A 15,030-nucleotide genomic window follows, 5' to 3' on the forward strand; every position below is an offset into this window, starting at 1 on the left:
GTGAATTAACTTGCAGCAAGTCCAGTTCCCCATCATCAATATACAAGCAAAATACTGCAGATGCTGGAAATCTGAAATATGAACAAAAAGGCTGGAAAAACTTATCAGGACTGGCAGCATCTACAGAAAGAGAAACAGATTTAATGTTTCAGATGAATGACCTTTCATCACACCTGTGCTCGCTGAGCTGTGTTGGCTCCCGAACAAGCAATGTCTTGATTTTACAATTCTCATGCTTGTTTTCAAATGGCCTTGCCCCTCCTGTCTCTATAATCTACTGCAGCCCTTCAAGATATCTGCATTCCTCTAATTCTGCCCTCTTGTGTATTCCCAATCATAATTGCTCCACCATTGATGGCTGTACCTTCAGTTGTCTAGGCCCCAAATTTTGGAATTCCTTCCCTAAACCTTTCCACTTCTCTACTCCACTTTAAAACACTCCTTAAAAATTACCTCTTTGACTAAGCTTTTGGTCATCTGACCTACTATCGCCTTACGTGGTTCAGTATCATATTTTGTTTTATAATACTCCTGTGAAGTGTCTTGGGACGTTTTATTCCATTAAAGGCAGTATATAAGTGTAAATTGTTTTATTGTTACAATACGAGAACGTTAAAATCTTATTAGCTTAGATCAGCAATTTATTGGAGTGATGGAAACAAGCTACCTGCCCATTGTCTTTTTATTGGTTTGGTATTGCTTTAAACTGGTTACATTGATAATTAAGATAAGGATTGCTCTGGGCTAATTTATTTAGATTTTCATACTGTACCCGTAGGAAAGCTAATCTATGTTTCAAATCCAAAGCACCGTTAAGGATAGAAATTCAAAATTTATGACATCCCACATTAATGTAAGGTGATTAGTTCCAATGCCCATAGCTAATGAGAAAATATATTGTGTTTACTTGTCTATGTTGCCATATTCACTATGCATCAAGTTGTCCTATGTTAACAAATCCAGATATTATGAATTAAATATTCTACCAATAGTGCGTTGGTTGAAGCATGAAACTATACATCTTTCAAGATAAGGGTGAAAGAAAGAAAGACTTGCATTTATATAGCACCTTTCACAACCACCAGCTGTCTCAAAGTACTTTACTGCCAATGAAGCACTTTTTAAAGTGTAGTCCCTGTTGTAATATAGGAAGCATGACAACCAATCTGCACACAGCAAGTTCCCACAAACAGCAAGATCAGATAATGACCAGGTAATCTGTTATGTTGATTGAGAGATTAATATTGGCCAGGACACTGGGGATAATTCACCTGGTCTTCTTCAAAACAGTGCCATGGGATCTTTCACAACCACTTGAGAAGGCAGATGGGGGCCATGGTTTCTCATCCAAAAGATGGCAAATCTAACAGTGTAGTGCTCCCTCAGTACTATACTGGAGTGTGTTTGTTAATTTTTGTACTCAAGTCCTACAGTGGGGTTTGAACCAAGAACCTTGTGACTCAGAAGTAAGAACACTACCATCTGAGCTGACACATTTTCCTCACTATAAACCACACAGGCAATTTTTACATCATTTGCAACTTCTTAATTATGCCCCTGTATTTAAGTTAAAATCATTGATACATACCACAAACAGCAAGGACCCATTACTGAGTCCAGCGGAACCCTGCTGGAAACAGCCTTCCAGCCACAAAAGCACCTGTTGATCATAATCTTTAATTTCCTGTATCAGCCAATTTTGGATTGAATTTGCTACTTTCCCTTGGATCCCTTAAGCTTCTAATTTACTGATCAGTCTGTCATGTAGAACTTTGTCAAAAGCCTTCTTAAATCCTCCTTCCTTACCTCCCTAAAAAATTCAATCAAGTTACTCAAACGACCTTCCCTAATCAAATACATACTTGATCAATCCATGATTTTTTAAAGGAATATTTATCCTGTTCCTCAGAATTTTAATAATTTCGCCCACCATCAAGGTTAGGCTAACTAATTACTCGGGTTGTCACTTCTTCCCTTTTTAATCAGTTGCGGATTGTTCATACAGAGATGGCGCAGCATGGTGTGTCAAGTGATCTTTTATGCTGTAACTGTTAAAGGTTGTATTAGTTGAAAATAACTAGCTTATAATTTACTACAGTTCAATAAATAAATGGCAGCACAAAATGTATTTCTAACACTAGCTGGAAACTTTAGTGGCGCTGGTGGCACCACCAACTCTTCCTCAGGGAGGAGCCCACCTCTGCATGGCTGGGAAGCACTGATCTGATTTAATGGTTGTCAGCCTATTAATTGGCTGATGTTGAGACTTCTACCACATCTGGGAGGAAATTCCACCTGCAAGAAATGCTGACAGATCAGATGGCCAGAAACTCTCCAGTCCCAGTTGTGCCACTGGGAGCAGTGGCTACCATTGGAACTGCAGCCAGTTCCCCATGAAAATTGACGCTAGAACCGGACACTGGGATAAGTGGGGTGTTTCACCAAGGCCAGAAGGGAAGGTCCAAGCAAGGGGGATCAGGGGCTGCAATCAGGAGGGCAGGGCAGAAATAAGTGATGACAATGGGGTCAGCCTCTGTTGAGTGCAGAGTTCCCGAACAGGAAGGACCAGCCCCTCCAACCCAGCCCACAGCCAGGTCACCATCCTTCAGCAGCTTCACCACATGGCATGGGCACCCCCATCACTGGTAAAACGCCAACGGCGGTGGGAGGAGACCCTTAAGTGGGCACTTAAGAATCTCATTTGGCCCAAAGGAGGGAAGGCCATCCAACACCAACCATACCCACCCCACCCCCGTCCCCCCTCTGGCCCTCTGCCATGCCACCAGCTGTTACAAACCCTGCCAATCAGCCCACTCCCAGGGGTGGCAAAAATTCCAGCCAGTATGTTTTGAATTCTTCACATTTATCCTCTCTTCCCTGCAAGTGGCATCTAGGTTATTTAGCATTTTTTTCCATGATTCATCAGGCAATTTTTCTTCTGACTGTTACTGAATTATTAATTACAATACTGCTAGATATCTCTCTGACTAAACCCATCTTTTGCTGCCTCACTGCTTCTCTTGCAAAGATTTTGTTCTGTTTTAAAATACATCTTCAACATGGTCTCTCTTTATCTGTCTGACCGCATTACTCTAATTCTTATTCTGAACATCTTCCTTGGCATGAAGTTGTCCTTCTCATGACTTCCCTCCCTAACTAGCCAAGTCTACCGAACCGGATTAAAGCTATTACCCACATCAAGGTTATCCAAAGGAATGTTTATGTCACAACCCTGTTTTAGGATTTACCCTGATTTTTACTTCTAAAAGCGTTCATACGTTTTTTTTTAATGTTACTGATGTGTGATCAGTGAGATGGCAACCAGAGAACACACATTTATTGTAATCACAAAGAATTAAAGAACTTAGGAAAAATTCCTTTCAGGTTGGTTAGAATGTGGAATTCCCTGCTGCAAGCAGTTGTTGAAGCAGAGTGCATAAATTTAAATGGGAGGCTAGACAGTTGTTTGAAAGAGAGGAGTGTAAAAGGATATGGGGAGTGAATAGGAGACTAAAACTGGATGCACAACCTAGCTTGGGGGGAACAAAACACTAGCATAATGTGATGTCTAACTGGTTGGTTTCTGTGGTGTAATATTGTATCAAATCTGGGCTTCTATTTCATGCCAACGATCGAATGTCTATTGACTTTAAGGGCTTTTAGCTTCCATTGTGTCATGTGTGTCGTGCGCCAGCCCACATGTCGTGAAATTCAGCCCCACTTCCCTGGTTTGCAATGTTCAATTGTATTACACTTATACTTACTGGGCTTCCTTATTTCTTCTCATGCTTCCAATGTTTTATCCTCGATTATTAAATCGAGGACCTACATCAATAAAATTCCTTGGAAACTCCTACTTATTTTTCAGATCAGCAGATAATACTAAAACCTAATGACATTTTTAGAGCAATAAGTCAAACTTTTATTGCTATTTCCAACTGAGTCCAGTTCATGATAAAATACTGGATAAGGTAGTCATCAACAGCCTATTTATCATGGGTTCCACTGTTCATCAAGACATCAATTTTCAGAGTTTCTGTGTTCAAATCCCTTCGTAGCTTTGTCCATCCCAATCTATGTAACCTCCTAAAATCTTCCAACTCTGACCTCTTGTCTTTTGCCCTATAATTAGTGGATGTGCTTTCCACCATCGAGACCCTAGGCATTAGAATTTTATCCCTAAATCCCTCTACCTCTCTTCCTTTAAGATGCTCCTTAAAATCTACTTCTTTAACCAAAGTTTTTGGTCACCTGTCCTAATTTTTTGGCTTCTTTTATTTCTATTTATTCTTCTGTGAAGCACTTTTGGCATCTTACTATGTTAGAGGTGGTATATGATTGCATATGGAATCCTTTCATTTATTAATAGAGGCAAAGAGTATAAGAGCAGGGAGGTTATGCTGGGACTATATAAAACACAACTTGAGTACTGTGTACAGTTCTAGCCACCTCATTATAGAAAGGATGTAACTGCACTAGAGGGGGTACAGAGGAGATTTATGGAAAATTTCAGCTAGGAGAAAAGATTGGATAGGCTGGAGTAGATGAGACTGAGGGGAGATTTGATTGAGATTGAGGGGCCTGGATAGAATGAATGGGAAGAAGCTATTTACTTTAGCAGAGAGGTCAGTGAGGAGGGGGCATAGATTTAACTTGATTGGTAGAAGGATTAGAGGGGAGATGATGAAATGTTTTTTTCACCCAGAGGGTTGTAGGGGTCTGGAACTCATTGCCTGAAAGAGTAGTAGAGGCAGAAACCCTCAACTCATTTAAAAGCTGGCTAGATACATAACTGAAGTGTTGTAACCTGCTGGGCTATGGACCAAATGCTGGAAAGTGGGATTACGCTGGGTGGCTCACTTTTCCACCGGTGCAGAAACGATGAGCCATGTGGACTCTTTCTGTGCTGTAAACTTTCTATGATTCTATTGTTGTCGAAGTGAGTATGGAAAACATGAGATTTATTTCCAATGATTGGTTGAATCCTGTTTTCCCCCATTCTGCCAAAAATTGATTTGTCTTTTACTATCTGATAAACTGCATTTACTGGCATTTTGAAACCTACAAAAAGTGTAACTCAAAAGCTCCAACTTCCTATTTGAAAACCAAACTTTGGTATACAGCAAAAACACCAAACACCAAAAGAAATTGCATTTGTATATGTCTCAAAAAGATATGAAACTGACATGCTCCCATTAAAAAGATCTGCATTTTAGCAATTTATTGTAAATACATTTATTGTAAGTAAATTTCTCTCAGGATAAAAACCAGTCCCATCTGTAATAATGCCCTTCAGAAACCGACAGCTCATTTGAACATGTTCTGCCTCCAGAACAATATATAACCAACAAAAGGAGAAAGTGAAACCTACTTGGTTCTGACAGCTTCCAATTATGTCTTTCAGATGCTCAGATTACCAACCTCAGATAGTGGTAGGAAAATACTTGAATTTTATTCTTGCCAACAAGCTAACAGTTGTTTCCAGAACAACCAACGTCAACCTGCTATTTATATTTTTGGTAGAAAAGTGTAACTTGTCTCCTTGAGGAGAAAAAAGATATTCAATCTAATGGATTTGCCAGCTAATTGCCCTCTTTTGCCTCATAATTCTGTCCTCATATTGTGGTAAATTGGCAGCTACTCCAGTGAGCGATCTGTAAGCTGCAGAAAAATTATCCTCAAGAGAAACTCTGCCTTGTGCTGTGTAATGCCTTATTAATAACTTGACCCAGTGAAGGGTCTCACATTGTGGTTGGCAGGCGGGGCGGGGGGGGTGGTTGGTGACAGCCAATGGCAACTCTCGTTTCACTCATCACCCTTTCGTCAAAGCGGGCGGAAACCTTGTAACTGCGAAGGGAGGCACGATTGGCGGTCGCGGGCGGCTGTCGCTGTTTCTATTGGCTGACAGGGGTGTCAATCGGCGCTGGGAGGGCGGGGTCGCACTGCGGAGGCTGGGATCGTGATCGGGCGGACGGGACAGGACAGGATAGGGCCGAGTCGCGCTGGGCAGTTGAAGGAGCCGAACTGAAGAGGTTGCGCCCAGGTTCGTGCACTTTTGATTTTTAATTTTTTTTTTAAAAAAAGAAAAGCGATAGAGATTAAACAATAGTGATGTACTTCTCATTGAGCGTGACCCTAACCCCTGCCTTACGCCCCTGAGGCCGGGAGATAGGCGACGGTCGGGGAAGATGCAGCAAGGTCTGAAATAACCTCATACCTGCATCTGGGTCCAGCCCATCCCTTCAGTGTAAGATTACTGGTTACAGATACGTCTTCATTCCTGTATTTAAAGTCTGGGCATGTTCTTTACCTGTCATCTTTTAACCAAGTGGAAAATAGTGACAGCTTTGGACAGCACCTTTTTTTTTAACCATTTATTCCTCGCATTCCTAATCCTAAACTGCTGGCAATACCATGCCCACATACTTATGTCCCTTATAGGGGCAGCGGTGTGTTTGTGAGGGGGTGCGGAAATACAACCAATCAGCAAGCTTTCCTTGTTTGATAAGTTTGCATCAGGAAATTAAAACAGAGAGCAGGAAGTGGTTTTTGTTATTTTACCCCTGTGTTAGACAAGGACAAAGGAGCTCAGTTCCACGAGTGAGGTGGGAGTGCCTTTGATGTCAAGGCAGCATTTTGACTGTGGCATCAAGGAACCCTAGCAAAATTGATGTCAATGGGAATCGGGGCAGTGAATTGACTGCTGGTTGTGGCCACTCCTTGCATAAAGGAAGATGGTTGTGCTTGATAGAGGCCAATTATCTAAGGCCCCTGAGTCATTCGAGAAGAGTAAGACTCCCAGAAGCAACAGCTTACCGGCTGAGTTGTATTCGGCTCTGTGGGCTTGGATTGGCCCAGACCTGCTAGAAATGTATGAGAGAATGCTCCTGGCCGGCAGCATGTCAGAATCCACGAGGAAAGGCATCATCACCCTCATCTGTAAGCACAAGGGGGAAAGGGAGGAAATTAGAAATTGGCGACCCATTTCACTGTTGAATGTGTACTATAAGTTTCTGTCCAAGGTCATCACCAATCGGGTCAAGTCTGCTCTGGAGTTAGTGATCCACCCTGACCAGACCTGTACTGTGCCTGGCAGGAAGATCTCTGATAGCCTCGCACTACTCAGGGATACGATTGTCTATGTGCAGGACAGGGGTGTGGACACCTGCCTCATCAGCCTGGATCAGGAGAAGGCCTTTGATAGAATATCACACACCTACATGGTGGATGTGCTCTTCAAAATGAGTTTTGGGGAGGGAATCTGCAACTTGATCCAACATCAGTAGAACAGTTTCAATCAATGGGTGGGAATCAGAAAGCTTTCAAATTAAATCTGGAGTGAAGCAGGGCTTCCCTCTCTCCCCTGTCCTGTTTGTGTGTTGCATAGAACCCTTTGCTGAGTCCATCAGGAAGGTTCTGGGCATAAGAGGAGTGACGATCCCAGGTAGTGAAGGCACTCAGGTCAAAGCCTCCCTGTACGTGGATGATGTCACTGTCTTCTGCTCGGATCTGATGTCGTTGCGCAGACTGATCAATATCTGTGACCAGTTCGAACCGACTTCGGGAGCCAAGGTAAATCGTAGCAAGAGCAAGGCTATGTCTTTTGGGAACTGGGCTGACCGATCCTTTGTCCCCTTCACTGTCAGGTCAGACGGCCTGAAGGTGCTGGGGATATGCATTAGAAACTGGAAGGAGCGAGTGGCTAAGAAAACTGGGCATGTGGGAGCGATGCTCCATCTCCATTGCGGGTCATCAGGTGTGAGGCACTCTCGATGCTGCTGTACATGGCGCAGGTCTGGCCCATTCCTCACTCCTGTGCGGTGACAATCACCTGAGCCATCTTTTGCTTTATCTGGAGGTTGAAAATGGATCGTGTTCGCAGGGACGCGATATACAAGCCTCTAGATAAAAGGGGAAAAACTGTGCCCAACATTGCCCTCATTCTGAAGGCCACCTCCGTGTGCAGCTGCATCAAGCTGTGCGTAGTCCCTTGGTACGCAAAAACCAAGTGTCACTACCTCTCCCTGGTGTTGCGAAGGATGAGTCTGGCCACGCTGCTGCGGAATGCTCCAAATAATTGTACCACCTGTTCCTCGTGGAAAGATTTATGCAGAGAAACACCTTTGATCACAAGTCCTGCAGGCCCTGAGGGAAAAGGAGATGGTGGATCTTGTTGGATGGTTTCCCGAGCAGACTATCAAAGTCATTTGGCAGAATGCCTCATCGCCAGAACTTTGCAACAAGCACCAAGATGTAGCTTGGCTGGTGGTGAGAAAGGCCCTCCCTGTCAGATCCTTCCTACATGCCAGGCATCTCATCCCCTCTGCATGTTGCCCTCAAGGTGGCTGTGGTGGGGAAGAGACTGTTGTTCACCTCCTTGTGGAATGTGCCTTGCAAAGAAGGTTTGGAGAGGGATGCAGTGGTTTTTGTCGAGGTTCATCCAGAGTAGTGCTGTGAAGCAGGAGTCTGTGCTCAACAGGCTGTTCCCAGGGGTAAATACAGAGACAAACATCAGCTGCAGCTGGAGGATCATCAACTCGGTGAAAGATGCTCTTTGGTCTGCCCGAAACTTGTTGGTCTTCCAGTGCAAAGAGTTGTCCCCAACTGAGTGTTGCAGACTGGCCTATTCCAAGATCCAGGACGATATGCCGAGGGACGCAGTAAAACTTGGGCAGCTGGCGCAATGGGGAAAGGTTGCTGTCTAAGACCTTTCTGCCATAGTGCACCATGGGGCTGGGAATTGTATAGACCCCTCAGGCTGTATGACTCTCAAAGATTGTATGTAGTGAATACTAAATGTATCATATTTGCATTGAAACACCTCAGAGTGTAACATGATGTATGTCAATAACTCCAAACCCATTGCACTGTTTGACTGTCTGTAATGACCATATTACTGTAATATTCATTGATTGTATTGAAACACCTCGTGATCCATGTGTAAAAGTTGAAAATGAATGCACTTTTTGTGATGGTCATTTAGGAATGTCTTGTAGTGTTCTTTCAGATATTTTATGAGTAAAGTATATTTTTCCAAAACAAAATTATTTCAGCCGTAGGACATTGCTGCAGGACTTCCTCAGGGTAGTGTCCTAGGCCCAACCATCATCAACTGCTTTATCAATGACTTTCCCTTCCTTATAAGGTCAGAGTGGGAAAGTTTGCTGATGATTGCCCAGTGTTCAGTATAGTTGGCAAGCCCTCTGACACTGAAGTATCCATGCCTGCATGCAGCAAGACCAGGGCAACATTCATACTTGGGCATTAAATGGCAAGTAACAGTTGAGACACACAGTTGCCAGACAATAACCATTTCGAACAAGAGAGAATCTAGCCATCTCCACTTGATGTTCAAAAGGAAGTTTTGCATTTATATAGTGTTTTTGACAACCCTGGATATCTCAAAGCACTTTACAGGCATTGAAGCACTTTTTAAAGTGCGGTCACTGTTGTAATGTAAAGTGGCAGCCAAATTGTGCACAACAAGCTCTCAAACAAAGCAAAATGATAATGCAGAATTTTTTTGGTTAGTAGGGGGTGGGTGTTGATCAAGATATAAATATTGGCCAGGACATCAGAGATAACCCCCCTGTTCTTCAAAAGAGTGCTTGGATCTTTTACATCCACCTGAGCAAGCAGATGAGGCTTGGTTTAATGTTTCACCTTAAAGTTGGCATTTTTGACATTGCAGTACTCCCTCAGTACGGCTGTGCAGTGTCAGTCTTGATTTTTGTGCTCAAGCCCTGGAATGCAGCTTGAACTTGAAACCTTGTGACGAAGGGGCCAATTACCATCGTTGAATCCCCCTGCATCAATATTCTGAGGGTTACCATTGACCATACATACGAATGTACAAATTAGGAGCAGGAGTAGGCCCCTTGAGCCTCCTTCGCCATTCAATAAGATCATGGCTGATCTGATTGTAACCTCCACTCCACATTCCTGCCTACACTTTCACCCCCTTGTTAATTAGGAATCTATCTAGCTCTGCCTTAAAAGTATTCAAACACTCTGCCGCCACTGCCTTTTGAGGAAGAGAGTTCCAAAAACTCTTAACCTTCTGAGAAAAAACTTCTAACCCTCTGAGAAAAAACTTCTCCTCGTCTCGGTCTTAAATGAGCAACCCCTTATTTTTAAACCATGACCCCCCTAGTTCTAAATTCTCCCACAAGAGGAAACATTCTCTCCACATCCATCCTGTCAAGACTCCTCAGGATCTTAAAGGTCTCAATCAAGTCTAAACTCCAGTGGATACAAGCCTAACCTGTCCAGCCTTTCCTCATAAGACAACTCGCCCATTCCTGATATTAATCTAGTAAACCTTCTCTGAACTGCTTTTAACGCACTTACATCTTTCCTGAAATAAGTAGACCAATACTGTACATGGTACACCAGATGCGGTCTCACCAGTGCCCTGTATAACTGAAGCATAACCTCCCTACTTTAGTAATCAATTCCCCTCACAATAAATGATAACATTCTATTAGCTTTCCTAATTACTTGCTATACCTGCACACTGGCCTTTTGTGATTCATGCGCTAGGGCACCTAGATCCCTCTGAATTTCAGTGCTCTGCAATCTCTCACATTTAGATAATATGCTTTTTATAATTCTTCCTTCCAAAATGGACAATTTCATATTTGCCCACATTTTACTCCATTTGCTAGATCTTTGCCCACTCACTAAACCTATCTATGTCACTTTGTAGCCTCCTTATGCCCTCTTCACAACTTACTTTCCTACCTATCTTTGTGTCATCAGCAAACTTTGGTCCCTTAATCCAAGTCATTTATATCAATTGTAAAAAGTTGAGACCCCCAACTCTGATTCCTGGTGCACACCATTCATCACATCCTGTCAACCAGAAAATGACCCATTTATGCCTACTCTATTTCCTGTTAGCTAGCCAATCTTCTGTCCTTACCAATATGTTACCCCCTACACCATGAACTTTTATTTTCTGCAATAACCTTTGATGTGGCATCTTATCAAATGCCTTCTGGAACTCTAAGTACAGTACATTCACCAGTTCCCCATTATACACAGCACATGTGACTCCTTCAAAGCACTCCAATAAATTAGTTAAACACGATTTCCCTTTCACAAAACCATGTTGATTCTGCTTGATTACCTTGAATTTTTCAAAGTGTCGTGCCACAATGTCTTTAATATTGGCTTCTAACATTTTCCCTATGACAGACGTTAAGCTAACTGGCCTGTAGTTTCCTGCTTTCTGTCTGCCACACACCAACCTCCCCAACTCCCCCACTTTTGAATAAAGGAGCTGCATTTGCTATTTTCCAATCTAATGGAACCTCCCCTGAATCTAGAGAGCTATGGAAAATTAAAACCAACGCTTCAACTATTACACTGGCCATTTCTTTCAAGACCCTAGGATGGAATCCATCAGGACCCAGGGATTTGTCAGCCTCCGAATCCAACTGTTTGCTCAGTACCACTTCTGTGGTGATTGTAATTTGCCTGAGTTCTTTGCCCCTTCCATTTTGCAATTTACAGCTATTTCCGTGATGTTACTTGTGTCCACTATAGTGAAGGCCGATGCAAGATACCTGTTGAATTCATATGCCATCTCCTTACCGTTATTAATTCCCCAGACTCACTTTAATTTAACTGGACCAGACATGTAAATACTGTGGCTACAAGAGCAAGTCAGAGGCTGGGAATCCTCTGACAAGTCACCTCCTGATTCTGCAAAGCTTGTCCATTATGTACAAGACGCAAGTCAGGAAGGTGTTGGAATACTATCCATTTGCCTAGATGACTGCAACTCCAAACAACACTCAGGAAGCTTGACACCGTCCAGGACAAAGTACCCTGCTTGATCAGTACCCCATCCACCACCTTAAACATTCATTTGCCCCAATCACTGGAACCTCCAGAGGTCCCCAGCATCATGGAGTCTTCAACCAATTCAATTCACTCCATATGATATCAAGAAACAGCTGAAGGCACTGGATACTGCAAAAGCTGTGAGCCCTGACAATGATCTGGCAATAGTACTGATGACTTGTGCTCCAGAATTTGCCATGTCCTTAGCCAAGCTGTTCCAGTACAGCTACAGCACCAGCATCTACCTGGCTATGTGGAAAATTGCCCAGGTATGTCCTGTACACAAAAAGCAGGACAAATCCAAACCAGCCAATTACCACCCCAGTCATCAATTACCAATCATCAGTCTACTCTCGATCATCAGTAAAACAATGGAAGGGTTCATCAACAGTGCTATCCAGTAGCACTTGCTTAGCAGTAACCTGCTCACTGATGCCCAGTTTGGGTTCCACCAGGGGCACTCAGTTCCTGACTTTATTACAACCTTGGTTCAAACATGGACAAAAGAGCTGAACTCCTGAGATGATGTGAGAGTGACTACCATTGACATCAAGGCGGCATTTGACTGAGTGTGGCATCAAGGAGCCCTAGCAAAACTGGAGTCAGTGGGAATTGGGGAAAACTCTCCGCTGGTTGGAGTCATACCTATCACAAAGGAAGATGGTTGTGGTTGATGGAGGTCAGTCATTTCAGCTTCAGGACATCACTGCAGGAGTTCCTCAGGGTACTGTCCTCAGCCCAACCATCTGCAGTTGCTTCACCAATGACCTTCCTTCCATCATAAAGTTAGCAGTGGGGATGTTTGCTGATGATTACACAATGTTCAGCACCATTCGCGACTCCTCAGATACTGAAGCAGTCCATGTTGAAATGCAGAAAGACCTGGACAATACCCAGCTTGGGCTAACACACAAGTGTCAGGCAATGACCACCTCAAACAAGAAAGAATCCAGCCATAGCCCCTTGATGTTCACTGGCATTGCCATCACTGAATCCCCCACTATTAACATACTGGGAGGGGGGTTACCATTGACAGAAACTTAACTGGACTAGCCATATAAATACTGTAGTTATAATGGCAGGTCAGAGGCTAGGAATCATGTGACGAGTAACTCACCTCCAGACTCCCCAAAACCTGTCCACCATCTACAAGGCACAGGTCAGGAATGTGATGGAATACTCCCCACTTGACTGGATGAGTGCTGCTTCCACAACACTCACAAAGCTCGACGCCGTCCAGGACAAAGCAGCCCGCTTGATTGGCAGCACATCCACAAACATTCATTCCCTCCACCGCCAACGCACAATAGCAGCAGTGTGTACCGTCTACCAGATGCACTGCAGGAATTCACCAAGGCATCTTCGACAGCACCTTCCAAACCCACAACCACTATTATCTTGAAGGAGAAGGGCAGTAGATAGATGGCAACACCACCACCTGGAAGCTCCCCTCCAAGTCACTCACCATCCTGACTTGGAAATATATCACCATTCCTTCACTGTCAAAATCCTGGAACTCCCTTCCTAACAGCACTGTGGGTGTACCTACGCCACATGGACTGCAGCGGTTCAAGAAGGCAGCTCACCACCACCTTCTCGAGCACAGCTAAGGATGGGCAATAAATGCTGGCTCAGTCAGCGAAGCCCACATCCTGTGAATGAATACAAAAAATATGTGGCTGCAGTATATACCAGATGCCCTGCAGCAACTCACCAAGCCTCCCTCAACACACTTTCCAAACTTGCAACCCCCACCACCTGGGAGGGCAGCAGACACGTGGGAGCACCACCACCTGTAAGTTCCTCTCCAATCCACTTACCTTCCTGATTGGAACTATATCACTTCTCCTTCACTGTCACTGGATCAAACTCTTGGAACTCCCTTCCCCAACATCAATTTGGACGTACCTGCATCACATGGATTGCAGTGGTTTAGAAAGGTGGTTCATCACCAACTTCTCAAGGACAATTAAGAATAGATAAGAAACACTGGTCTTGCCAGCAATGCTCAGATCTGATAGACAAATTTAAAAAGAAAATTGACTTAAATGCTTTTTTTCCTGCAGATTTTTCGGCAACATTTTGGTTGCTGTGCAGCTTTTTGGTGGGGGGTTGGGGGGTGGTGTTGGATAGGTAATACCTTCAACTTCCCTATCAATCAGGATTACCCTTTTATAACAAAATGTTCTGAAATGTGCAGGGGCGACAAGTGTCAGTTTCATTCACTTGCTGATACTTTTCCTCCTAAGCAAACAAAATAATCTGAGACTTCAAAACAGATTCAAGGGGGAGCTGATATGTCAGAGTTAATGTACTTTAATTGAAAAGTTATACCTGTACCTTATTTGTCACATAAAAGATCCCGTGACATTATTTAAAGAAAACTGGGGCATTTCTGCAGTGTTCTGCCCTTGAACTAACACCACCAAAACAAATTAACCAGTTATGTATCTTGTCGATTGTGAGACCTTGCTGTTTGCAGATTTACCTCTGCATTTGTCACCATTGTAACGGTATCTACACTTCAGCAAAGTAATGAGAAGTGCTTTGGGATTTGAAAGACTGTGTACAAATGCTAGTTCTTTCATGAACTATCCTGTTCTACCTTTTTCATCCCCATCAGTAGTTATGATTCTATGATCCATAGATTTCCCAATGGGCATATGGACTCCTCTGAAAGCACAACTGAAATGAATTTCACCAACAATGGAATACTTGGCACAAACCCTGTGCTGCTTGTTTTTGTGAAATAATACACTTTTGGTACACCCTTAAAGTTCATCAGTGGAGAGAAAGCATTGCGGACCTAGGATCAGTTCATCTGCGCACCATCTGCTGTGAAGAAACACATTTTTAATTTTTGCACTTCATTTTTCCATTGAGAGCAGCCTCTCCTCACTTGTTAAATGCAACCTGTTAAGATACCACCCAGGATTACAGGTATCTCCGGACATAAAACTTTTCTCAGACTGCTGTTCCCGTCACATTCTGAGATCCACACTCAGTGCCATGCGCCGTCATATGAACACACTCGACCTCTCCCTCCAGCAGCACCGCCGTACCCTTTTTCAAAGCTGCGCGTGCCCCCAGTTTCATTTTATTCTTCGTCTCATCCGACGCCTCAACAAGAAACTTTTTCTCTTTCTCTCAAGTGCTAAGGAATGCAACCTCCAACAACTC

General features: G+C 43.5%; 1 protein-coding gene across 2 annotated transcripts in view; it reads left to right on the top strand.

Moving 5' to 3' along the window:
• The first annotated feature begins 5,925 nt into the window (after nucleotides 1-5,925).
• The window catches only part of LOC121290306 (transmembrane protein 50B), an 80,322-nt gene continuing 71,217 nt past the window's right edge, over nucleotides 5,926-15,030 (top strand). For both annotated transcript variants that reach the window (XM_041210618.1, XM_041210619.1), the window contains exon 1: nucleotides 5,926-6,043. The gene's annotated coding sequence lies outside the window, so the exon portion shown is untranslated. The remainder of the gene's footprint in view (nucleotides 6,044-15,030) is intronic.

This window comes from Carcharodon carcharias, chromosome 18 (genome assembly GCF_017639515.1).
Source record: "Carcharodon carcharias isolate sCarCar2 chromosome 18, sCarCar2.pri, whole genome shotgun sequence".
In the NCBI taxonomy this organism is placed as follows: domain Eukaryota; kingdom Metazoa; phylum Chordata; class Chondrichthyes; order Lamniformes; family Lamnidae; genus Carcharodon; species Carcharodon carcharias.